Raw genomic sequence first — 27,601 nt, 5'->3', positions numbered from 1 at the left:
AGTGAAGCTTCGGTCAACGCGAAATCAAGGTTCTCAGCCACTTGGTCGATGCTTCTGGTGTCAAGCCCGACCCCGACAAAGTTCGTGCCGTCCGCGAGTTCCCCACCCCCCGTTCCTCGAGCGATGTGAGCAGTTTGCTCGGGCTCTGCTCGTATTTCCGCTGGTTTATCCCGAACTTTGCCGACACGGCCCGTCCCCTCCCTTCCCTCCTGAAGAATGATGTGCCTTTCTCCTGGGGCCTTGACCAAGCTAGCGCCTTCACCGCACTTGTTGCGGCTCAAACTGCTATACCTGTGCTGGCCCATTTCCACCCTTCTGCGCCTACGGAACTTCGCACCGACGCCAGTGGCCATGGTATTGGGGCCATCCTTGCGCAGCACCAGCACGACCACTATCGTGTCATTGCTTACGCAAGCCGCCTGCTATCTCCCTCTGAACGTAACTATTCCATCACTGAGCGGGAGTGCCTTGCACTTGTTTGGGCGTTAACAAAATTCCACCCTTATTTGTTTGGGCGGGCCTTCTGCGTCGTCACGGAGCACCATTCCTTGTGTTGGCTCTCCTCTCTTAAAGACCCCACAGGCCCCCGCCATCCTGTCGATCCTCCTGATTCCCACAACCATGATACCGACGATTGTGTTTTGTCCATCTCGGAATTTCTACACATAGACGAGGAGCAGCGCCGTGATCCATCTCTGCGCCTCCGAAGCGGAATTTCCGATCCTGACCTGAGCCTGTTCTTGCTGCAGTGCGATATTCTCTACCGTTGAAATATGCACCCTGATGGCGCCGACCTCTTGCTCATCGTCCCGACGCATCTCCGCCCCACGGTCCAAGCCCAGCTTCATGACGCACCTACGGCAGGGCACCTCGGCGTGTCCCGCACTTACGACAGCGTGCGCCGGCGGTTCTTCTGGCCTGGCTTTTACCGCTATGTCCGAGGTTACGTTGCTGCCTGCGATCAATGTCAGCGCCGGAAAATGCCCCCGCTCCCGCCTAGTGGTCAACTTCAGCCCACCGACATTCCGACTGAGCCATTTTTTCGTGTTGGTCTTGATCTGCTCGGGCCTTTTTCCATATCAACTTCCGGGAACAAGTGGATTGCCGTTGCGACCAATTACAGTACCCGGTACGCTATCACGCGCGCTATCCCGACCAGCTGTGCCTCCGATGTCGCCGACTTTCTCCTCCATGACGTCGTCTTGCTTCATGGCGCTCCACGTCATCTGCTTACAGATCGAGGCCCCTGCTTTGTTTCTAAAGTGGTCCACGACCTTCTCCGCTGCTGCTCCACCCGTCACAATTTCACCACGGCCTACCATCCCCAAACTAATGGCCATACTGAGTGACTTAACCGCACCCTGACGGGCATGCTGTCCATGTATGTCTCCGACCACCATCCTGACTGGGACGTCAGTTTACCCTTCGTGACGTTCGCCTACAATTCCTCACGCCATGATACCACCGGCTACTCCCCCTTCCACCTGCTTTTTTGTCGCGACCCGTTGCTACCCTTTGAGAGCTTACTGCCTTCTGACCCTTCTACTAGCAGTTATGCTTGTGACGCCATTGCCCGTGCTGACGGCGCCCGTCATATCGCAAGGGATCGTCTCCACGCTTCTCAGACCGCTCAAAAACGTCGTTACGACCTTCATCATCGTGACGTCCATTACCCTCCCGGCTCGCTGCTACTCCTCTAGCTTCCTGCACGCCGTGTGGGACTGTGTGAGAAGCTCCTGCCTCATTACGTCGGTCCTTACCGCGTCTTGAGGCAACTGAGCGATGTTACCTATGAACTCACGCCACTGCACCCCCACTCTCTTTCGGTGGGCCCCTCCACACATCTTTTGCACGTCGCCGGTCTTAAACCCTACCACACTCACTCACCCTCCAGGCCTCCCCGGGTCTGTGCCTTCTCCCGCGGTGCGGGGGGGGGGGGGGTAGTGTTACGGTACTCAGTCTCCAAGCGAAGACGACGTTGTTGTGTCGCTGAGTAGTCGACGAAGACGAAGATTCTGCCGGTAGGGCTTTTGTGCTTACTAAGGAGAAGAAGTGCTTGTGTGACCCGTTTCGTGGTGTGTCTTCTGTGTACGGCGTACCGTTTCTGCTGCTGAACTAACCGTGTAATATTATCTGCCAAATTCTATACGACTAGAAATAAAGCAGAGTTCTGTCAGGTAATGAAGAATGGTATCATAGCGACCCTTAGAATTATCGTCCCATTTCAGACAGTAATCCCGTGTAAACTTTACGATCAAATACTGTGCTCTAATATTGCATATTATTTTGATCGAAATACTTCCTGCTTTCCCAATCAACACGATTTCAGAGAACGGTTCTGGCGCGAAGCAATGCGTTCCCACTTCAGAACCAATCTTCACTTAAGTCTAGACTCTTTTTTTCATACTTGTCTCATTTACTGAGATTTGTGAAACGCATTTTATCACGTCCCTCGTAACTTGCATGTCAACTTGCATGTCTCTCATGTAAACCTCTTATCTTATCCCGAATATACTGCTTTCTGACCAATTACAGGTCACCGTAACCGCCAGCCATGCATCTGAAAATACTTGAGCAATCTCCAGAAACCTCCAGGATCAATCGCTTCCTGCTACATAGAGTTTTTAATCTTTATCAACCACTTCGACTTTCGCATTTCTTGAACTACCAGTTCTCTCGCACAATTGCGGCATTTATCACCGCAGCAGTCGCTGCACTGGTGGTGAAAAATTAGAGGGTGACCTGAACCTAATCCAGAATTGGTGTCGTGATTGACTGATGCAACTTAATATTTCAAAACATGAATTTGTTCAAGCCTCACGCCAGGGCTGCAGCCTTCATTCTACCTACTCTCTGAACTCCACTAAGCTTTTTAAAACTAATTCATACAGGTCTCTGGTGCCGGCATAACCAGCAGCCTATGTTAGGCAGATTATGTCACGAAAAATTGCGCCAGTGCTCTCAGATCACTTGGCATCATCAGGAGATCTTTTGGTATGATCGAGTCATTGATTGGAAAAGTAGCATATGAAAGCTATGCATTCGGGATAATCTATAATACCCTTCATAAATGTAGAACCTTCCGAAGCCTATTTGATTAAACCCGTCGAGTCCATGCAGAACCAGGCAGTATTCTCTTTTATGTGACACATGATAAACCTCGACTGAGTGTTACCAGAAAGGAATCATCTCATGGCATTTGGAAATTAGCGGTACAAGAGAAAATAATTTTTTTAAACTAGCGCAGATTGTATAGTATCTTTGAACCACTTTGAGAATACCTCTTACGAGCTTATTGGTGACCATTCCGCTTCTTATTAAACTTTTTGAGCATACAGCCTTGGCACGATTCAATAAATAAATGACATTCATAAATAGATTCGTCGCAGTGACTTTGTACAATGGAATAGTCTCCCCGAAATTGTAATCACAGCGACTCACACTTCGGGATCAGGCAGTTACTAATTGAGCCTTTAAACGCACAATACCGGCGTTTACTTGGGTTTTCCTTCTGCGCAACGCTCTTCAGGAATTCGGTAAGCATGCCATACAGCACTATTTCTTCTTAGTTTGAATTGCTACATGCACTTGCTCTAATTTGCTTTTACCTGATTATTTGAATTCGTAGTTCGGTTTTCTGATCACCTCACTTTTTCTGTTAATTAATTGCTCTTTTATTCTTTGCATGACTGCTCAATATCTGTGACTCATCCCTATGTATAGACTCGAAAGGAGCGCTCTATAACGATTCATAAATTGTGGTTAATTTTTTTCCGCTAAGAGGAGACCAGATTTTTTAGATTTTTATCTAAAAATTCTGGTCTCCTCTTTGCGCAGCCGCGTACACGTGCTTGTGCTACTTTCGTGATTGCTTTCGGCAATGTACGCGCCTCAAATAAAAATTTTCTTGTCGTCTTTAAATTCAGGATGGCCGAGAACTGCGGCCATTGTGGTTTTTGTTAACAGCCCAGTGCACGTCATGCTATCGCCACTGTCGAATTTATTTCGGTTTCTGGAGCACAAGTTCCCCCCAAAATAGTTCTAGTTTCGCGCCAGCCTCATCCTTTATTTTTCACTGTCATGCCTTCCGTGACATGTAATGACGTCTGCTGGGTGTGCTGAACCATCAACTCCCCATGTCTCTCGAGATGACTTGCCAACAGCAATCACCGCTGGGTCTCCAGCAGCGCTATCAACCTCCTTCCACTTATGGCATCCTCCAAGAGACTCAGAAAACTGATTGGACTTGTTCGAACGAGGAGCTACTTTCAGTTCATGGGACAACTCTGCTAAGCCCTGGGACTCCCACTTTGCTTCAGGGGGAAGTTCGCGTAGGAGGCTTAATAGTCACGAAGTTTCTCTGGAGGTTTATGAAGAGTTCAGGAAAGAACTTGTCAGTACTTGCATCAGCAACTTTCTTTTAGTACACTTGCGAGCTTCTGCAATGAAATTGAATCAAGGATTCGGGCGAAGTCTTCCTAATCTTTCAAGGATAAGTAAGTCTGTAGAATGCTGTTTTCTTTACGTTGTTTTGTAGAATAATATAAATAGTGCTGTGGGCGTATAAAAGACAGTGCGCAGCGACACCATTCTTATCCCGAACCGTAGGAGTCGTTTTCGGAAGCAGAAAACATTGCTTTCTCAATTTATATTTCGGTTGTCTCTTTATCACTGCATTGCGTTGTATACGGACAGAAAAATTAATCGGCGAAGGAGCCGTGAAAGAAAGCTTTTTTCTGCATTTTGTGTGGTACAAGGTAGAGCTGCGTTGTGAATAATCAGAATTTGAGAATGTTTCCCGAAATAGAACTATGCACTTTTCATAGCGTCGGGTACGCTCGATTTATCAGGTGCTTCTGTAGACGCACACTCGTCGTCTTTGGGTCATATATAATATATATATATATATATATATATATATATATATATATATATATATATATATATATATATATATATATATATATATAGCAGACAAGGCAAATGAAATGAGGGGCTCGTTTGACAAACATATTAAGGAAGCCAACAGTCACCGAAACAAAGGTGCATAGGGGAAAGTTCTATTTTTTTAATTTCTAATGCCAATCAATTGTTTTTTTAAGAAAATTACTTATAAACCAGCAGAAAAAACAACCATGCCGCCGGTGGGATCCGAACCCACGACCTCCGAAATATCGCGTCCGGTGCTCTTACCAACTGAGCTACGGCGATGGCTGCCCAATCTGCTGCTTTCGTGTGTATTTATGTTTTGCGTTTAAGCGAACCTTGAGAGTGTTCAAAAGCGCCACCCTCCTCCATAGCGGTGGACGTGGCACGTCCTGTATTACCGCAAGTCTGACGTAGAACGTCTTCTAACAGCGAGGGCGGAAACTGTGCGAGAGCCCTCTTATGCTACCTATGGCATCAAGACTGCCAGAACCGAGACCCCCGTTTAGCTATTAGCAGACAAGGCAAATGAAATGAGGGGCTCGTTTGACAAACATATTAAGGAAGCCAACAGTCACCGAAACAAAGGTGCATAGGGGAAAGTTTTCTATTTTTTTAATTTCTAATGCCAAACAATTGTTTTTTTAGAAAAATTACTTATAAGCCAGCAGCAAAAACAACCATGCCGCCGGTGGGATCCCAACCCACGACCTCCGAATATCGCGTCCGGTGCTCTTACCAACTGAGCTACGGCGACGGCTGTCCAATCTGCTGCTTTCGTGTGTATTTATGTTTTGCGTTTAAGCGAACCTTGAGAGTGTTCACCAGCGCCACCCTCCTCCATAGCGGTGGACGTAGCACGTCCTGTATTACCGCAAGTCTGACGTAGAACGTCTTCTAACAGCGAGGGCGGAAACTGTGCGAGAGCCCTCTTATGCTACCTATGGCATCAAGACTGCCAGAACCGAGACCCCCGTTTAGCTATTAGCAGACAAGGCAAATGAAATGAGGGGCTCGTTTGACAAACATATTAAGGAAGCCAACAGTCACCGAAACAAAGGTGCATAGGGGAAAGTTTTCTATTTTTTTAATTTCTAATGCCAAACAATTGTTTTTTAGAAAAATTACTTATAAACCAGCAGCAAAAACAACCATGCCGCCGGTGGGATCCCAACCCACGACCTCCGAATATCGCGTCCGGTGCTCTTACCAACTGAGCTACGGCGACGGCTGTCCAATCTGCTGCTTTCGTGTGTATTTATGTTTTGCGTTTAAGCGAACCTTGAGAGTGTTCACCAGCGCCACCCTCCTCCATAGCGGTGGACGTAGCACGTCCTGTAATACCGCAAGTGTGACGTAGAATGTCTTCAAACGGTGAGGGCGGAAACTGTGCGAGAGCCCTCTTATGCTACCTATGGCATCAAGACTGCCAGAACCGAGACCCCCGTTAAGCTATTAGCAGACAAGGCAAGTGAAATGAGGGGCTCGTTTGACAAACATATTAAGGAAGCCAACAGTCACCGAAACAAAGGTTCATAGGGGAAAGATTTATTTTTTTAATTTCTTATGCCAATCAATTGTTTTTTTAGGAAAATTACTTATAAACCAGCAGAAAAAACAACCGTGCCGCCGGTGGGATCCGAACCCGCGACCTCCGAATATCGCGTCCGGTGCTCTTATCAACTGAGCTACGGCGACGGCTGTCCAATCTGCTGATTTCGTGTGTATTTATGTTTTGCGTTTAAGCGAACCTTGAGAGTGTTCACCAGCGTCACCCTCCTCCATAGCGGTGGACGTAGCACGTCCTGTAATGCCGCAAGTCTGACGTAGAACCTCTTCTAACGGCGAGGGCGGAAACTGTGCGAGAGCCCTCTTATGCTACCTATGGCACCAAGACTGCCAGAACCGAGACCCCCGTTAAGCTGTTAGCAGACAAGGCAAATGAAATGAGGGGCTCGTTTGAGAAACATATTAAGAAAGCCAACAGTCACCGAAACAAAGGTGCATAGGGGAAAGTTTTCTATTTTTTTTATTTCTAATGCCAATCAATTGTTTTTTAGGAAAATTACTTATAGACCAGCAGAAAAGCAACCATGCCGCCGGTGGGATCCGAACCCACGACCTCCGAATATCGCGTCCGGTGCTCTTACCAACTGAGCTACGGCGACGGCTGTCCAATCTGCTGCTTTCGTGTGTATTTATGTTTTGCGTTTAAGCGAACCTTGAGAGTGTTCACCAGCGCCGCCCTCCTCCATAGCGGTGGACGTAGCACGTCCTGTAATACCGCAAGTGTGACGTAGAACGTCTTCTAACGGCGAGGGCGGAAACTGTGCGAGAGCCCTCTTATGCTACCTATGGCATCAAGACTGCCAGAACCGAAACCTCCGTTAAGCTATTAGCAGACAAGGCAAATGAAATGAGGGGCTCGTTTGACAAACATATTAAGGAAGCCAACAGTCACCGAATCAAAGGTGCATAGGGGATAGTTTTCTATATTTTTAATTTCTAATGCCAATCAATTGTTTTTTTAGGAAAATTACTTATAAACCAGCAGAAAAAACAACGATGCCGCCGGTGGGATCCGAACCCACGACCTCCGAATATCGCGCCCGGTGCTCTTACCAACTGAGCTACGGCGACGGCTGTCCAATCTGCTGCTTTCGTTTGTATTTATGTTTTGCGTTTAAGCGAACCTTGAGAGTGTTCACCAGCGCCACCCTCCTCCATAGCGGTGGACGTAGCACGTCCTGTAATACCGCAAGTCTGACGTAGAACGTCTTCTAACGGCGAGGGCGGAAAATGTGCGAGAGCCCTCTTATGCTACCTATGGCATCAAGACTGCCAGAACCGAGACCCCCGTTAAGCTATTAGCAGACAAGGCAAATGAAATGAGGGGCTCGTTTGACAAACATATTAAGGATGCCAACAGTCACCGAAACAAAGGTGCATAGGGGAAAGTTTTCTATTTTTTTAATTTCTAATGCCAATTAATAGTTTTTTTAGGAAAATTACTTATAAACCAGCAGAAAAAACAACCATGCCGCCGGTGGGATCCGAACCCACGACCTCCGAATATCGCGTCCGGTGCTCTTACCAACTGAGCTACGGCGACGGCTGTCCAATCTGCTGTTTTCGTGTGTATTTATGTTTTGCGTTTAAGCGAACCTTGAGAGTGTTCACCAGCGCCACCCTCCTCCATAGCGGTGGACGTGGCACGTCCTGTAAAACCGCAAGTCTGACGTAGAACGTCTTCTAACAGCGAGGGCGGAAACTGTGCGAGAGCCCTCTTATGCTACCTATGGCATCAAGACTGCCAGAACCGAGACCCCCGTTTAGCTATTAGCAGACAAGGCAAATGAAATGAGGGGCTCGTTTGACAAACATATTAAGGAAGCCAACAGTCACCGAAACAAAGGTGCACAGGGGAAAGTTTTCTATTTTTTTAATTTCTAATGCCAATCAATTGTTTTTTTAGAAAAAACTTATAAACCAGCAGAAAAAACAACCATGCCGCCGGTGGGATCCGAACCCACGACCTCCGAATATCGCGTCCTGTGCTCTTACCAACTGAGCTACGGCGACGGCTGTCCAATCTGCTGCTTTCGTGTGTATATATGTTTTGCGTTTAAGCGAACCTTGAGAGTGTTCACCAGCGCCACCCTCCTCCATAGCGGTGGACGTAGCACGTCCTGTAATACCGCAAGTGTGACGTAGAATGTCTTCTAACGGCGAGGGCGGAAACTGTGCGAGAGCCCTCTTATGCTACCTATGGCATCAAGACTGCCAGAACCGAGACCCCCGTTAAGCTATTAGCAGACAAGGCAAATGAAATGAGGGGCTCGTTTGACAAACATATTAAGGAACCAAAAGTCACCGAAACAAAGGTGCATAGGGAAAAGTTTTCTATTTTTTTAATTTCTAATGCCAATCAATTGTTTTTTTAGGAAAATTACTTATAAACCAGCAGAAAAAACAACCATGCCGCCGGTGGGATCCGAACCCACGACCTCCGAATATCGCGTCCGGTGCTCTTACCAACTGAGCTACGGCGACGGCTGTCCAATCTGCTGCTTTCGTGTGTATTTATGTTTTGAGTTTAAGCGAACCTTGAGAGTGTTCACCAGCGCCACACTCCTCCATAGCGGTGGACGTAGCACGTCCTGTAATACCGCAAGTCTGACGTAGAACGTCTTCTAACGGCGAGGGCGGAAACTGTGCGAGAGCCCTCTTATGCTACCCATGGCATCAAGACTGCCAGAACCGAGACCCCCGTTAAGCTATTAGCAGACAAGGCAAATGAAATGAGGGGCTCGTTTGACAAAGATATTAAGGAAGCCAACAGTCACCGAAACAAAGGTTCATAGGGGAAAGATTTATTTTTTTAATTTCTAATGCCAATCAATTGTTTTTTTAGGAAAATTACTTATAAACCAGCAGAAAAAACAACCATGCCGCCGGTGGGATCCGAACCCACGACCTCCGAATATCGCGTCCGGTGCTCTTATCAACTGAGCTACGGCGACGGCTGTCCAATCTGCTGCTTTCGTGTGTATTTATGTTTTGCGTTTAAGCGAACCTTGAGAGTGTTCACCAGCGCCACCCTCCTCCATAGCGGTGGACGTAGCACGTCCTGTAATACCGCAAGTCTGACGTAGAACGTCTTCTAACGGCGAGGGCGGAAACTGTGCGAGAGCCCTCTTATGCTACCTATGGCATCAAGACTGCCAGAACCGAGACCCCCGTTAAGCTATTAGCAGACAAGGCAAGTGAAATGAGGGGCTCGTTTGACAAACATATTAAGGAAGCCAACAGTCACCGAAACAAAGGTTCATAGGGGAAAGATTTATTTTTTTAATTTCTAATGCCAATCAATTGTTTTTTTAGGAAAATTACTTATAAACCAGCAGAAAAAACAACCATGCCGCCGGTGGGATCCGAACCCACGACCTCCGAATATCGCGTCCGGTGCTCTTATCAACTGAGCTACGGCGACGGCTGTCCAATCTGCTGCTTTCGTGTGTATTTATGTTTTGCGTTTAAGCGAACCTTGAGAGTGTTCACCAGCGCCACCCTCCTCCATAGCGGTGGACGTAGCACGTCCTGTAATACCGCAAGTCTGACGTAGAACGTCTTCTAACGGCGAGGGCGGAAACTGTGCGAGAGCCCTCTTATGCTACCTATGGCATCAAGACTGCCAGAACCGAGACCCCCGTTAAGCTATTAGCAGACAAGGCAAGTGAAATGAGGGGCTCGTTTGACAAACATATTAAGGAAGCCAACAGTCACCGAAACAAAGGTTCATAGGGGAAAGATTTATTTTTTTAATTTCTAATGCCAATCAATTGTTTTTTTAGGAAAATTACTTATAAACCAGCAGAAAAAACAACCATGCCGCCGGTGGGATCCGAACCCACGACCTCCGAATATCGCGTCCGGTGCTCTTATCAACTGAGCTACGGCGACGGCTGTCCAATCTGCTGCTTTCGTGTGTATTTATGTTTTGCGTTTAAGCGAACCTTGAGAGTGTTCACCAGCGCCACCCTCCTCCATAGCGGTGGACGTAGCACGTCCTGTAATACCGCAAGTGTGACGTAGAATGTCTTCTAACGGCGAGGGCGGAAACTGTGCGAGAGCCCTCTTATGCTACCTATGGCATCAAGACTGCCAGAACCGAGACCCCCGTTAAGCTATTAGCAGACAAGGCAAATGAAATGAGGGGCTCGTTTGACAAACATATTAAGGAACCAAAAGTCACCGAAACAAAGGTGCATAGGGAAAAGTTTTCTATTTTTTTAATTTCTAATGCCAATCAATTGTTTTTTTAGGAAAATTACTTATAAACCAGCAGAAAAAACAACCATGCCGCCGGTGGGATCCGAACCCACGACCTCCGAATATCGCGTCCGGTGCTCTTACCAACTGAGCTACGGCGACGGCTGTCCAATCTGCTGCTTTCGTGTGTATTTATGTTTTGAGTTTAAGCGAACCTTGAGAGTGTTCACCAGCGCCACACTCCTCCATAGCGGTGGACGTAGCACGTCCTGTAATACCGCAAGTCTGACGTAGAACGTCTTCTAACGGCGAGGGCGGAAACTGTGCGAGAGCCCTCTTATGCTACCCATGGCATCAAGACTGCCAGAACCGAGACCCCCGTTAAGCTATTAGCAGACAAGGCAAGTGAAATGAGGGGCTCGTTTGACAAACATATTAAGGAAGCCAACAGTCACCGAAACAAAGGTTCATAGGGGAAAGATTTATTTTTTTAATTTCTAATGCCAATCAATTGTTTTTTTAGGAAAATTACTTATAAACCAGCAGAAAAAACAACCATGCCGCCGGTGGGATCCGAACCCACGACCTCCGAATATCGCGTCCGGTGCTCTTATCAACTGAGCTACGGCGACGGCTGTCCAATCTGCTGCTTTCGTGTGTATTTATGTTTTGCGTTTAAGCGAACCTTGAGAGTGTTCACCAGCGCCACCCTCCTCCATAGCGGTGGACGTAGCACGTCCTGTAATACCGCAAGTCTGACGTAGAACGTCTTCTAACGGCGAGGGCGGAAAATGTGCGAGAGCCCTCTTATGCTACCTATGGCATCAAGACTGCCAGAACCGAGACCCCCGTTAAGCTATTAGCAGACAAGGCAAATGAAATGAGGGGCTCGTTTGACAAACATATTAAGGATGCCAACAGTCACCGAAACAAAGGTGCATAGGGGAAAGTTTTCTATTTTTTTAATTTCTAATGCCAATTAATAGTTTTTTTAGGAAAATTACTTATAATTCAGCAGAGAAAACAACCATGCCTCCAGTAGGATCCGAACCCACGACCTCCGAATATCGCGTCCGGTGCTCTTACCAACTGAGCTACGGCGACGGCTGTCCAATCTGCTGTTTTCGTGTGTATTTATGTTTTGCGTTTAAGCGAACCTTGAGAGTGTTCACCAGCGCCACCCTCCTCCATAGCGGTGGACGTAGCAAGTCCTGTAATACCGCAAGTCTGACGTAGAACGTCAGAGCACCGGACGCGATATTCGGAGGTCGTGGGTTCGGATCCCACCGGCGGCATGGTTGTTTTTTCTGCTGGTTTATAAGTAATTTTCCTAAAAAAACAATTGATTGGCATTAAAAATTAAAAAAAATAGAAAACTTTCCCCTATGCACCTTTGTTTCGGTGACTGTTGGCTTCCTTAATATGTTTGTCAAACGAGCCCCTCATTTCATTTGCCTTGTCTGCTAATAGCTTAACGGGGGTCTCGGTTCTGGCAGTCTTGATGCCATAGGTAGCATAATAGGGCTCTCGCACAGTTTCCGCCCTCACCGTTTGAAGACATTCTACGTCACACTTGCGGTATTACAGGACGTGCTACGTCCACCGCTATGGAGGAGGGTGGCGCTGGTGAACACTCTCAAGGTTCGCTTAAACGCAAAACATAAATACACACGAAAGCAGCAGATTGGACAGCCGTCGCCGTAGCTCAGTTGGTAAGAGCACCGGACGCGATATTCGGAGGTCGTGGGTTTGGATCCCACCGGCGGCATGGTTGTTTTTTCTGCTGGTTTATAAGTAATTTTCCTAAAAAAAACGATTGATTGGCATTAGAAATTAAAAAAATAGAAAACTTTCCCCTATGCACCTTTGTTTCGGTGACTGTTGGCTACCTTAATATATTTGTCAAACGAGCCCCTCATTTCATTTGCCTTGTCTGCTAATAGCTTAACGGGGGTCTCGGTTCTGGCAGTCTTGATGCCATAGGTAGCATAAGAGGGCTCTCGCACAGTTTCCGCCCTCGCCGTTAGAAGACGTTCTACGTCAGACTTGCGGTATTACAGGACGTGCTACGTCCACCGCTATGGAGGAGGGTGGTGCTGGTGAACACTCTCAAGGTTCGCTTAAACGCAAAACATAAATACACTTTAAAGCAGCAGATTGGACAGCCGTCGCCGTAGCTCAGTTGGTAAGAGCACCAGACGCGATATTCGGAGGTCGTGGGTTCGGATCCCACCGGCGGCATGGTTGTTTTTTCTGCTGGTTTATAAGTAATTTTCCTAAAAAAACAATTGATTGGCATCAGAAATTAAAAAAATAGAAAACTTTCCCCTATGCACCTTTGTTTCGGTGACTGTTGGCTTCCTTAATATATATATATATATATATATATATATATATATATATATATATATATGTGTCAGACAATGTAAACTAAATAAGGGGCCCGTTTGACAAACTTATGAAGGGAGCCAACAGTCACCGAAACCAAGGTGCATAAGGGAACGTTATTTTTTTCTGTTTATTTGTTGTGCTTTTCAGTGGGATAATATTAGTTAGATTAATAAATCGCTTAAAGAAAATTACTTATACAGCAGCAGAAAAAACAACCATGCCGCCGGTGGGATCCGAACCGACGACCTCCGAATATCGCGTCCGGTGCTCCTACCAACTGAGCTACGGCGACGGCTGTCCAATATATATATATATATATATATATATATATATATATATATATATATATATATATATATATATATATATATATATATATATATATATATATATATTCTGTAGTGGTTCCAATGCGCCAGTTTACAAGTGTAAGTACAGTATTACGACAAACGCGACTGTTCGTTTTAAAGGTTTATTGTGCCAACAGTTTCGGGAATGGTATTCCCTTCGTCAGGGCAGGCTTACAGCCTGCCCTGACGAAGCCTGCCCTGACGAAGGGAATACCATTCCCGAAACTGTTGGCACAATAAACCTTTAAAACGAACAGTAGCGTTTGTCGTAATACTGTACTTATATATATATATATATATATATATATATATATATATATATATATATATATATATATATATATATATGTGTGTGTGTGTGTGTGTGTGTGTGTGTGTGTGTGTGCGTGTGTGTTTGTGTGTATGTGTGTGTGTGTGTGTGTTTGTTGCCTGTAGTGACGATGAAGTGTTCCTTTTAGAAATACTGTTAAGCGTATGTCACTCCTTGGTTAGCAGACGCTAACCAAGGATGGCGCGTGATTAAAGATATTTGCTTGCGCTAGCACGGAAGGGTTTTGAAGTTTCCCTCATGCAGCGTTAGAGTACATTTACTACTACTATGGCAGGATAAAAGGTAATAGCGGCACGGTCGCAGAGCGTTGGCACTGTTTTTACACAGAGAGCCTGCGAGCTGCCACTAGACTCACCTTTAGTTGCTCTTTTGTCTACTCTCATTGTGTCTGTGTGTTTTTTGTGTGCTAGACAGATTAGTCTCAGTGTTACAATTCCACTGATACGGAGGAAACGCGATGGCACTCTTTAACTCACCAATCTCTTCAAACTCTGAGTCCATTGTATTTCACTCGCCAGTCTGTTCTGATTTTGATTCCATCCGAAATCCGACCACGCAACTATGCAAAATGTGTCAGTTGATTCATCGCTGCCAGTTATCATACCACTAACGGCGCAGTGGCGCTACAGTTGAGTGATGCGCCACAGCACTGGTAGGTGGCTCTTTAAAACACAGGCGCAGGTGGGGCCTGTGAGTCTCAGCTTGCCGTTCCCGAGGAATACGTGAAGAAATAGCTCCGGAAATCCTCATTGTTGCACAAGCTGTTCCGGGGGCTGTATGCTTTGCACGTAGGCCTGCTGTTGTCTCAGTTATTTTTTTTTAATTTCTCTTTAGCGGAGTTAATCTTCCAGGGTTGAGGGGCGGGGGTTTGCAAGATGGATATGGAGAAGGAGAAATCCGCGTATACACGCCCTGCCACGTTTGGCAGGTGCAGCTTGATAAAGACACCGATGCAGGCGGACAGTTTTCGTCTTCACGGCCCTCCTAGCGCTATCGATTGCATTAACTCTTAGGCCATCTTGAGTGCGTCATTTGAAAGCGTAAACATTTTCCGTTGCTGCTGATTCTGTTGCGGCGCCGCCTGAAGGTATGACGAGATAGCAATAATGGGTTAGCGCCCATATATGTTGAACTGGTGATATTCTACATTAAATTTATAGATCACTGGAAGTCCTCATAACACTACTGGCGCTGTGGCGCAGCGTTAAAGCGATGCGCCGTTGACCCTGCAGGTAGCTCTTTTAAACACATCCACCGTTGGCACTTGTGAAGCCCAGGTTGGTCTCTCCGAGCAACCTCTCACGAACAATTAATAATTTAACTGTATCCTGATACGCTCACAATTTGGTCAAAAGGTTGAAATGACTCCACAAAGGTCGCTCCACATCATTCCGCGCCGTCTCTATTTTTGCCTGCACAGACTCTTTTCCGAATGCATTTGTAACTGAAACCCCCCTGTGGTGGCTCAGTGATTATGGCGCTCACCTGCAGAGCCTCGAGCCCTGGCTTCAAACCCGGCCAAGACGGTGCCGTTTTGATGGAGGTGATAGTCAAAAGGTGCTCGTAGGCTGTGCGATGTCAGCGCATGTTAAAGGGCCCCTGGTAGTCTAAATTAATCGAGAGGCCCGTATTACTGCGTCTCTTATAGTCATTGCGTCGCTTCGCGACCTGAAACTGCACTAAATACAAACTTTTCTAGCTGCGTACACCCTATACTTGCGAACTTCTTAATCTCATGGTCCCAGCTAACCTTCTGCCGCCCCCTTTTAAGCATGCCTTCTCTTGGAATCCACTTCATTACCCTTAAGGACCAGCGACTATCTTGCCTTCGCATTACATGCCCTGCACAAACCCATTTCTTCCTCTTGATTTTGACTAGAATGTCATTAGCCCGCATTTGTTTCCTCATTTACTCTGTCCGCTTCCGGTCTCTTAGCGTTACACCTATCATTTTTCTTTCCGTGGTTCGCTGCGTTGTCCTTAAGTTAAGCGTAACATGGGAGAGGCCTTTGCCCTGCAGTGGGTGTAGCCAGGCTGCTAGTGTTGATGATGCTTTATTACAAACTAGAAAAAATGAATACCTCATCATAGTCTTCAGATTTCAGGCTACTAAAAATAATGGCGCCAAGAACAACCCATGTGAAGTATCAGCTTGTTTTGTTTTCGATTTTTGTGAGACTAGAGCCCTATACGTGGGAATGAACCCGCGTGTTCAAGGGAGGACTCCTTGCATGCTAAGTGTACCCTCATGCAGAGGGCTATATAAATAAAGGCACCTGCAGAAAGCAAAGCATGGGCGCAAAGCGCCTGCATTTTGTTGCACAGCATGAATGGCGCAGTTTGATTTGGCCGGAATTGCGTTTTTTTAAATATTTATTCGCGGCGTGCACCTACGCATGCTATATAATCACTTGGGTATCAGTTTATTATGCCATTTTTTCAGTTTGGACAATTACGATGAGTCTCAAAATGGACCGCAGCGGTAGTCTAGTAGCTTGAGCACCCGCCTCGCATGCGGGAGGTGCGATGCTCGATCCCCGGTGCCGCCGGGTACCCACCGGTGATACAATCCGTACAAGCTTAACCCTGCGTGATACTCGGTTTCTTTAGGGTGAAATGCTTGAGATATTGTTGTTTGAACCCAGCTCGTGAAATGAAAACTACCTTGTGTCATTCCGCTCTTTGGCCAAAGCTGCCCTCGCGCCATAAAAATTTATCATCTTTAGTCTCAATTTGGGATGCAGGGTAGGCTTGGCTTGAATGCGAGGCTTACGGTGAGTTTCCTCATTATATCGTTACGGAAACAAAACTCCGTGATAGCTTAGGCTTAATGCAGGCATAATATTTAGCCACGTACATTCCAAGAACCACCATTCAACAGGGACACGTATTTATTTCACTCATAATAACCAATACCGCCTTGCCCACAACAACATGCGAAATGTGGCAGTAAGGACTTATTTTCGGAAAACCGCTAGGGCTAAATAAGAACATGCACAGCAAGGTGGTCAATTTAACTGAGCGCATGCGTAGAGGAAAAAAACCATAAAGTGAAACTGGTCCCACGGTGCACAGGTAGCTTGAAGAAGACCTGCTGCGATATGATGCGGCTGTCCAGTGCTGCAACACTTGTCCAGGAACAAATCTGTCACGGCACACATCCCGGACCTTGATCTCTACTCAGCTGTGTGAACTCTGAAAATAGGACATAATAATTGTTGAACAATATCATGCACATTAAGATACTGTATTGACGGAAGAGTAATGCGTTTAAAATGAAGCGCATTAAATGGACATGTAGGAAAGGTGGCAAATCATATACTCCAGTTCTAAATTTAGTTGAGGCCTAATTAACATCGGTAAGAGTAATATAAGTCAATGACCACGGTATTTGATTTCTAACTTTTTCTTAATATAGAGTATGCCCTCATCTAGCGTTGAGGCCAGGACTAGCATTAAACTGTAAAGTGTTCCGGAGGAAACATAACTACCGGCCTGTCTCTGTGTGATCACTTTTCTGTGGGCGGGCGCTTGCCGTGTGTCAAGCTTTGTTAGAGGTACAGAGAGGAAGAATTGAATTTTCTCAGTGTCTATAGTACACGGAGTATACATTAGACCTATATAAGTGGCCAAACTGGCACCACAAGTTAATAGCATGTGTAAAGCACAAGCAGACGTGTAATGAAATATATTCAAAGTTCGCTCAATACGCAGGACGTAAAAAAAAACTAAAAAAAAAGAAATGAAATGAACATGTCTCCGCCACAGGTCATTCCCGAGAGCCAACTGGGTAGACGGTTGGCAGAAGCCATGGTTGTACGCTGGCCAGGAAAAGACTTAGGACTTAGCAGTGCCTACTTGGACAGGTTCCGCGAAGCGCATGACATGCACGCCGGTTTCATCTCCTCAACTTTTTGTGGAGCTGTCTTCATTCGACGTGTAAACGACGGTACTGGTATTGTCGTAATGGTGCGTAAATGTAATGTGTAACTTCCTAAAGAACGCGAACACTTCGCTTCTTCAATTATTTACGTATTATTTTGGGTCATCGCGGATCCCTAAGGTTAAGTCATACAGCCATTCAATACTACAAGGTGTCCACAGAATCCGTTTCATAAGTGGCATCCCGAGGTTTGCTCGAGTGGTGTCAGGAAGTGTTTCATATTTCAATCCAATTTTAAATGCAATAAAAGAACATTCTCAAGCCGATTAAACATGAACAAGGCCACACAAAAATAATCAAATTTACGCTGTTATAATTGGTGAATCTTTCTTCAGGGTAGCTTTCATGAAGACAGAGCAATGTAATGGCAACACAAAAATATCACCCAACCAATTCCTTACGTGTCTGCCGGTTTGCACTGCTGGACGTATCACATGACTTCCACTGTACTGCATACACAGATTTTGTTCCACAGAACCTCTGTAGCCACTTATGCGGCATCAAAGTAGATGATGCCCAATGAGAGAGGAAAAAGAGCAGATCGCTAAGAAACTTTGTTGTTTTCAAAAATATTCCGCCTATATATTTTGCCTGGGTTTAACTCGTGCATTTGGTTAGTGTCTGATGCTGAAACATTTGGCAGATCACCAATATGATAGTTAGCAGCTCCACGGGTATTGTTCTTGCGGCGCCAAGGTGGCACTGCTTCGTGAAGTGAGCGAGCCCCAGCACAAGATACGATTTGCAGCTCACGCTGATCACAATGAAAATTGGCGGAGAAACTTCAGCTCTGCTGTAAGGGTGGAACGCGATACCGTAATTGGTTACTTTCCATTTATGAAGAAGGGCAAGGCTGCAATGTGGGCTAGTTGGTTGTACATTTTGGTTTGAATAACGCGCTACACACTAACAAAACGACACCGGAACGAAGGCCACAGGACTAGTGCGCACTAACAACTAAAATTTATCCTGGTACGAGGGTACATAAATGCATTCCACGAACATGCTGAAACAATCAATTCATTGCCAACGGCAGTGTCGCACGCTCCTTCGTTTTTTGATTAGATGCACCTCCTCACTTGATCCTGGAAATCCTGGAATCCTGAAAATCCCGCCCCCCATTGCGCAAATCACGAATGTTCACCGTACATTGATCAGACAGCAATTTTAGGTCGGGCAAAGGAAAAGAAAGAAAGGGAAATAAAAGAAGCCTTTGAGATATTGGAGGCCGGAGAAGAGTGTGTAAGCACACCCTCGGTGTTGTTATTAAGTGAGGAGGTGCATCTAATCAAAAAACGAAGGAGCGTGCGACACAGACGTTGGCAATGAATTGATTGTTTCAGCATGTTCGTGGAATATATTTATGTACCCTCGTACCAGAATAAATTTTAGTTGTTAGTGCGCACTTGTCCTGTGGCCTTCGTTCCGGTGTCGTTTTGTTAGTGTGTAGTGCTTTATTCCAACCAAAATGAAGAAGGGCATTCTCTACTTTACATCCATAGATCATTAGGAGCCTTCACACCCCTCCTGGCTCTGTGGTGCAGCGGTTAATAGATGCGCTACTGCCTTGCGATAGCAGGTGCTCCAAGCGGCGGGCCTTGTGTGGCGCAGGGTGCCCTTCCGAAGCGACCAGTATTACTGCTCCCTACCACAATGGACAGCTTGCTCACTATCCGGTGAACAGGTTGTGATGAAGCCGCAAGGTCACGTCACCTACGTGGACCGCATGCCTCCTAGGTTGTCCTTTTTTCTCCAGCACGGAGTTTCTCCAGCGCGCATTTTCTCCTGCGCGGAGTTTCTCCAACGCGCCGTTTCTCCAGCGCGGAGTTTCTCCAACGCGGAGTTTCTAAAACGCTGAGTTTCTCGAGCGCGGAGTTTCCTCAGAGCGGAGTTTCTCCAGCACGGAGTTTCTCCAACACGGTGTTTCTCCAACGCGGAGTATCTTCAACGCGTAGTTTCTCCAACGCAGTTTCTCCAACGCGGAGTTTCTCCGACGCGGAGTTTCTCCAACGCGGAGTTTCTCCAGCGCGGAGTTTCTCCAACGTGGAGTTTCTCCAGCGCTGAGTTTCCCCAACGCGGAGTTTCTCTAACGTGGAGTTTCTCCAACGCGGAGTTTCTCCAAGGCGGAGATTCTCCAACGCGGAGTTTCTGCAACGCGGAGTTTCTCCAACGCAGAGTTTCTCCAACACGGAGTTTCTCCAACGCAGTTTCTCCAACGCGGAGTTTCTACAACACGGAGTTTCTCCAACCTAGAGTTTCTCCAGCCCGGAGTTTCTCCAGCACGGAGTTTCTCCAGCACGGAGTTTCTCCTGCATGGTGTTTCTCCGGCACGGAGTTTCCCCAGCACGGAGTTTCTAATGCGCGGAGTATCTCCAGCGCGGATATTCTCCAACACGGAGTTTTTCCAGCGCGGAGTTTCTCCAGCGCGGAGTTTCTCCAGCACGGCGTTTCTCCAACGCGGAGTTTCTCCAGCGCGGAGTTTCTCCAACGCGGAGTTTCTCCAACGCGGAGTTTCTCCAGCGCGGAGTTTCTCCAACGCGGAGTTTTTTTCCAGCGCGTAGTTTCTCCAACGCAGAGTTTCTCCAGCGAGGAGTTTCTCCAGCGCGGAGTTTCTCCAGCGTGGAGTTTCTCCAACACGGAGTTTCTCCAGCACGGAATTTCTCCAACGCAGAGTTTCTCCAACACGCAGTTTCTGTAACGCGGAGATTCTCCTACGCGGAGTTTCTCCACACGGAGTTTCTCCAATGCGGAGTTTCTCCAACGCAGAGTTTTTCCAACGCGGAGTTTCTCCAACGCAGAGTTTCTCCAACGCGGAGTTTCTACAACACGGAGTTTCTCCAACACGGAGTTTCTCCAACATAGACTTTCTCCAGCGCGGAGTTTCTCCAGCACGGAGTTTCTCCAGCGCGGAGTTTTTCCGGCGCGGAGTTTCTCCAACGCGGAGTTTCTACAACGCGGAGTTTCTCTAGCGCGGACTTTCTCCAGCCCGGAGATTCTCCAGCGCGGAGTTTCTCCAGCGCGGAGTTCATCTAGCGCGGAGTTTCTCCAGCGGGGAGTTTATTCAACACGGAGTTTCTCCAACGCGGAGTTTCTCCAACACGGAGGTTCTCCAACACGGAGTTTCTCCAGCACGGAGTTTCTCCAGCGCGGAGTTCCTCCAGCGCGGAGTTTCTTCAACACGGAGTTTCTTTAACGCGGAGTTTCTCCAACACGGATTTTCTCCCGCACAAGTTTCTCCAGCACGGACTTTCTCCTGCGCGGAGTTTCTCCAGGGCGGAGTTTCTCCAGCGCGGAGTTTCTCCAACATGGAGTTTCTCCAGCCCGGAGTTTCTCCAACACGGATTTTCTCCAGCGCGGAGTTTCTCCAACACGGAATTTCTCCTGCTCGGAGTTTCTCCAGCCCGGAGTTTCTCCAACCCGGAGTTTCACCAGCGCGGAGTTTCTCCAACGCCGACTTTCTCCAGCGCGGAGTTTCTCCAACGCAGAGTTTCTCCAGCGCGGAGTTTCCCCAGCGCGGTATTTCTCCAGCGCGGAGTTTCTCCAACGCTGAGTTTCTCCAACGCGGAGTTTCTCCAACGCGGAGTTTCTCCAACGCTGAGTTTCTACAACGAGGAGTTTCTCCAACACGGTGTTTCTCCAATGCGGAGTTTCTCCCATGCGGAGTTTCTCCAATGCGGAGTTTCTCCAACACGAAGTTTCTCCAACGCGGAGTTTCTCCAACACGGAGGTTCTCCAACACGGAGTTTCTCCGGCACGGAGTTTCTCCAACACAGAGTTTCTGCAGCACGGAGTTTCTCCAACACGGAGTTTCTCCATCGCGGAGTTCCTCCAGCGCGGAGTTTCTCCAGCGCGGAGTTTCTTCAAAACGGAGTTTCTCCAACGCGGAGTTTCTCCAACACGGACTTTCTCCCGCAAAGAGTTTCTCCAGCACGGACTTTCTCCTGCGCGGAGTTTCTCCAGCACGGAGGTTCCCCAGCACGGAGTTTCTAAAGCGCGGAGTTTCTCCAGCGCGGATATTCTCCAAGACGGAGTTTCTCCAGCGCGGAGTTTCTCCAGCACGGAGTTTTTCCAGCGCGGAGTTTCTGCAATGCGGAGTTTCTCCAACGCGGAGTTTCTCCCATGCGGAGGTACTCCAATGCGGAGTTTCTCCAACGCGAAGTTTCTACAACGCTGAGTTTCTCCATCGCGGAGTTTCTCCAAGACGGAATTTCTCCAGCACGGAGTTTCTCCAACACGGAGTTTCACCAGCGCGGAGTTTCTCCAGGGCGGAGTTCCTCTAGCGCGGATTTTCTCCAACGCGGAGTTTCTCCAGCGCGGAGTTTCCCCAGCGCGGAGTATCCCCAGCGAGGTGTTTCTCCAACGCGGAGTTCCCCAACGCGGAGTTTCTCCAACCCGCAGTTTCTCCAGCACGGAGTTTCTCCAACGCGGAGTTTCTAAAACGCGGTGTTTCTCCAACAGGGTGTTTCTCCAATGCGGAGTTTCTCCCATGCGGAGTTTCTCCAATGCGGAGTTTCTCCAACGCGGAGTTTCTCCAACACGGAGTTTCTCCAACGCGATGTTTCTCCAACACGGAGTTTCTCCAGCACGGAGTTTCTCCAACACGGAATTTCTCCAGGACGGAGTTTCTGCAACACGGAGTTTCTCCAGCGCTGAGTTTGTCCAGCGCGGAGTTCCCCTAGCGCGGAGTTTCTCCAGCACGGAGTTTCTTCAACACGGAGTTTCTCCAACGCGGAGTTTCTCCAACATGGTGTTTCTCCATCGCGGAGTTCCTCCAGCGCGGAGTTTCTGCAGCGCGGAGTTTTTTCAAAACGGAGTTTCTCCAACGCGGAGTTTCTCCAACACGGACTTTCTCCCGCAAAAAGTTTCTCCAGCACGGACTTTCTCCTGCGCGGAGTTCCGCCAGCACGGAGTTTCCCCAGCACGGAGTTTCTAAAGCGCGGAGTTTCTCCAGCGCGGATAATTCTCCAACACGGAGTTTCTCCAGCGCGGAGTTTCTCCAGCACGGAGTTTTTCCAGTGCGGAATTTCTGCAATGCTGAGTTTCTCCAGCGCGGAGTTTCTCCAACAAGAAGTTTCTCCCATGCGGAAATTCTCCAATGCGGAGTTTCTCTAACGCGGAGTTTCTACAACGCTGAGTTTCTCCAGCTCGGAGTTTCTCCAAGACGGAATTTCTCCAGCACGGAGTTTCTCCAACACGGAGATTCTCCAGCGCGGAGTTACTCCAGCGCGGAGTTCCTCTAGCGCGGAGTTTCTCCAGCGTGGAGTTTCTTCAACACGGAGTTTCTCCAACGCGGCGTTTCTCCAACACGGAGGTTCTCCAACACGGAGTTTCTCCAGCACGGAGTTTCTCCAGCGCGGAGTTCCTCCAGCGCGGAGTTTCTTCAACACGGAGTTTCTTTAACGCGGAGTTTCTCCAACACGGACTTTCTCCCGCACAAGTTTCTCCAGCACGGACTTTCTCCTGCGCGGAGTTTCTCCAGGGCGGAGTTTCTCCAACATGGAGTTTCTCCAGCGCGGAGTTTCTCCAACACGGATTTTCTCCAGCGCGGAGTTTCTCCAACACGGTATTTCTCCACCTCGCACTTTTTCCAGCCCGGAGTTTCTCCAACGCGGAGTTTCACCAGCGCGGAGTTTCTCCAACGCCGAGTTTCTCCAACGCGGAGATTCTCCAACGCGGAGTTTCTCCAGCGCGGAGTTTCCCCAGCGCGGTATTTCTCCAGCGCGGAGTTTCTCCAACGCGGAGTTTCTCCAACGCTGAGTTTCCCCAACGCGGAGTTTCTCCAACCCTATTTTCTCCAGCATGGAGTTTCTCCAACGCGTAGTTTCAACAACGCGGAGTTTCTCCAACGCTGAGTTTCTCCAACGCGGAGTTCCCCAACGCGGAGTTTCTCCAACCCGGAGTTTCTCCAGCACGGAGTTTCTCCAACACAGAGTTTCTGCAGCACGGAGTTTCTCCAACACGAAGTTTCTCCATCGCGGAGTTCCTCCAGCGCGGAGTTTCTCCAGCGCGGAGTTTCTTCAAAACGGAGTTTCTCCAACGCGGAGTTTCTCCAACACGGACTTTCTCCCGCAAAAAGTTTCTCCAGCACGGACTTTCCCCAGCACGGAGTTTCTAAAGCGCGGAGTTTCTCCAGCGCGGATATTCTCCAAGACGGAGTTTTTCCAGCGCGGAGTTTCTCCAGCACGGAGTTTTTCCAGCGCGGAGTTTCTGCAATGCGGAGTTTCTCCAACGCGGAGTTTCTCCCATGCGGAGGTTCTCCAATGCGGAGTTTCTCCAACGCGAAGTTTCTACAACGCTGAGTTTCTCCATCGCGGAGTTTCTCCAAGACGGAATTTCTCCAGCACGGAGTTTCTCCAACACGGAGTTTCACCAGCGCGGAGTTTCTCCAGGGCGGAGTTCCTCTAGCGCGGATTTTCTCCAGCGCGGAGTTTCTTCAACACGGAGTTTCTCCAACGCGGAGTTTCTCCAACGCTGAGTTTCCCCAACGCGGAGTTTCTCCAAGCCGATATTCTCCAGCATGGAGTTTCTCCAACGCGGAGTTTCAACAACGCGGAGTTTCTCCAACGCGGAGTTTCTCCAGCGCGGAGTTTCCCCAGCGCGGAGTATCCCCAGCGAGGTGTTTCTCCAACGCAGAGTTTCTAAAACGCGGAGTTTCTCCAATGCGGAGTTTCTCCCATGCGGAGTTTCTCCAATGCGGAGTTTCTCCAACGCGGAGTTTCTCCAACACGGAGTTTCTCCAACGCGATGTTTCTCCAACACGGAGTTTCTCCAGCACGGAGCTTCTGCAACACGGAATTTCTCCAGGACGGAGTTTCTCCAACACGGAGTTTCTCCAGCGCTGAGTTTGTCCAGCGCGGAGTTCCCCTAGCGCGGAGTTTCTCTAGCGCGGAGTTTCTTCAACACGGAGTTTCTCCAACGCGGAGTTTTTCCGGCGCGGAGTTTCTCCAACGCGGAGTTTCTACAACGCGGAGTTTCTCTAGCGCGGACTTTCTCCAGCCCGGAGATTCTCCAGCGCGGAGTTTCTCCAGCGCGGAGTTCATCTAGCGCGGAGTTTCTCCAGCGGGGAGTTTATTCAACACGGAGTTTCTCCAACGCGGAGTTTCTCCAACACGGAGGTTCTCCAACACGGAGTTTCTCCAGCACGGAGTTTCTCCAGCGCGGAGTTCCTCCAGCGCGGAGTTTCTTCAACACGGAGTTTCTTTAACGCGGAGTTTCTCCAACACGGATTTTCTCCCGCACAAGTTTCTCCAGCACGGACTTTCTCCTGCGCGGAGTTTCTCCAGGGCGGAGTTTCTCCAGCGCGGAGTTTCTCCAACATGGAGTTTCTCCAGCCCGGAGTTTCTCCAACACGGATTTTCTCCAGCGCGGAGTTTCTCCAACACGGAATTTCTCCTGCTCGGAGTTTCTCCAGCCCGGAGTTTCTCCAACCCGGAGTTTCACCAGCGCGGAGTTTCTCCAACGCCGACTTTCTCCAGCGCGGAGTTTCTCCAACGCAGAGTTTCTCCAGCGCGGAGTTTCCCCAGCGCGGTATTTCTCCAGCGCGGAGTTTCTCCAACGCTGAGTTTCTCCAACGAGGAGTTTCTCCAACACGGTGTTTCTCCAATGCGGAGTTTCTCCCATGCGGAGTTTCTCCAATGCGGAGTTTCTCCAACACGAAGTTTCTCCAACGCGGAGTTTCTCCAACACGGAGGTTCTCCAACACGGAGTTTCTCCGGCACGGAGTTTCTCCAACACAGAGTTTCTGCAGCACGGAGTTTCTCCCGCAAAGAGTTTCTCCAGCACGGACTTTCTCCTGCGCGGAGTTTCTCCAGCACGGAGGTTCCCCAGCACGGAGTTTCTAAAGCGCGGAGTTTCTCCAGCGCGGATATTCTCCAAGACGGAGTTTCTCCAGCGCGGAGTTTCTCCAGCACGGAGTTTTTCCAGCGCGGAGTTTCTGCAATGCGGAGTTTCTCCAACGCGGAGTTTCTCCCATGCGGAGGTTCTCCAATGCGGAGTTTCTCCAACGCGAAGTTTCTACAACGCTGAGTTTCTCCATCGCGGAGTTTCTCCAAGACGGAATTTCTCCAGCACGGAGTTTCTCCAACACGGAGTTTCACCAGCGCGGAGTTTCTCCAGGGCGGAGTTCCTCTAGCGCGGATTTTCTCCAGCGCGGAGTTTCTTCAACACGGAGTTTCTCCAACGCGAAGTTTCTCAAGCGCGGAGTTTCCCCAGCGCGGAGTATCCCCAGCGAGGTGTTTCTCCAACGCGGAGTTCCCCAACGCGGAGTTTCTCCAACCCGCAGTTTCTCCAGCACGGAGTTTCTCCAACGCGGAGTTTCTAAAACGCGGTGTTTCTCCAACAGGGTGTTTCTCCAATGCGGAGTTTCTCCCATGCGGAGTTTCTCCAATGCGGAGTTTCTCCAACGCGGAGTTTCTCCAACACGGAGTTTCTCCAACGCGATGTTTCTCCAACACGGAGTTTCTCCAGCACGGAGTTTCTCCAACACGGAATTTCTCCAGGACGGAGTTACTGCAACACGGAGTTTCTCCAGCGCTGAGTTTGTCCAGCGCGGAGTTCCCCTAGCGCGGAGTTTCTCCAGCACGGAGTTTCTTCAACACGGAGTTTCTCCAACGCGGAGTTTCTCCAACATGGTGTTTCTCCATCGCGGAGTTCCTCCAGCGCGGAGTTTCTGCAGCGCGGAGTTTTTCAAAACGGAGTTTCTCCAACGCGGAGTTTCTCCAACACGGACTTTCTCCCGCAAAAAGTTTCTCCAGCACGGACTTTCTCCTGCGCGGAGTTCCGCCAGCACGGAGTTTCTCCAGCACGTAGTTGCTAAAGCGCGGAGTTTCTCCAGCGCGGATATTCTCCAAGACAGAGTTTCTCCAGCGCGGAGTTTCTCCAGCACGGACTTTATCCTGCGCGGAGTTTCTCCAGCACGGAGTTTCCCCAGCACGGAGTTTCTAAAGCGCGGAGTTACTCCAGCGCGGATATTCTCCAACAAGAAGTTTCTCCCATGCAGAGATTCTCCAATGCGGAGTTTCTCTAACGCGGAGTTTCTACAACGCTGAGTTTCTCCAGCGCTGAGTTTCTCCAAGACGGAATTTCTGCAGCACGGAGTTTCTCCAACACGGAATTTCTCCAGCGCGGAGTTTCTCCAGCGCGGAGTTCCTCTAGCGGGGAGTTTCTCCAGCGCGGAGTTTCTTCAACACGGAGTTTCTCCAACGCGGAGTTTCTTCAAGACGGAGTTTCTCCAGCACGGAGTTTCTCCAACACGGAGATTCTCCAGCGCGGAGTTTCTCCAGCGCGGATTTCCTCTAGCGCGGAGTTTCTCCAGCGTGGAGTTTCTTCAACACGGAGTTTCTCCAACGCGGCGTTTCTCCAACACGGAGGTTCTCCAACACAGAGTTTCTCCAGCACGGAGTTTCTCCAGCGCGGAGTTCCTCCAGCGCGGAGTTTCTTCAACACGGAGTTTCTTTAACGCGGAGTTTCTCCAACACGGACTTTCTCCCGCACAAGTTTCTCCAGCACGGACTTTCTCCTGCGCGGAGTTTCTCCAGGGCGGAGTTTCTCCAACATGGAGTTTCTCCAGCGCGGAGTTTCTCCAACACGAATTTTCTCCAGCGCGGAGTTTCTCCAATACGGTATTTCTCCACCTCGCACTTTTTCCAGCCCGGAGTTCCTCCAACGCCGAGTTTCTCCAACGCGGAGATTCTCCAACGCGGAGTTTCTCCAGCGCGGAGTTTCCCCAGCGCGGTATTTCTCCAGCGCGGAGTTTCTCCAACGCGGAGTTTCTCCAACGCTGAGTTTCCCCAACGCGGAGTTTCTCCAACCCGATTTTCTCCAGCATGGAGTTTCTCCAACGCGGAGTTTCAACAACGCGGAGTTTCTCCAACGCTGAGTTTCTCCAAC

The sequence above is a fragment of the Amblyomma americanum genome, chromosome 2 (assembly GCF_052857255.1).
Source record: "Amblyomma americanum isolate KBUSLIRL-KWMA chromosome 2, ASM5285725v1, whole genome shotgun sequence".
In the NCBI taxonomy this organism is placed as follows: Eukaryota; Metazoa; Arthropoda; class Arachnida; order Ixodida; family Ixodidae; genus Amblyomma; species Amblyomma americanum.
The sequence above is the reverse complement of the archived record's forward strand: the minus strand, read 5'-3'. Positions refer to the sequence as shown.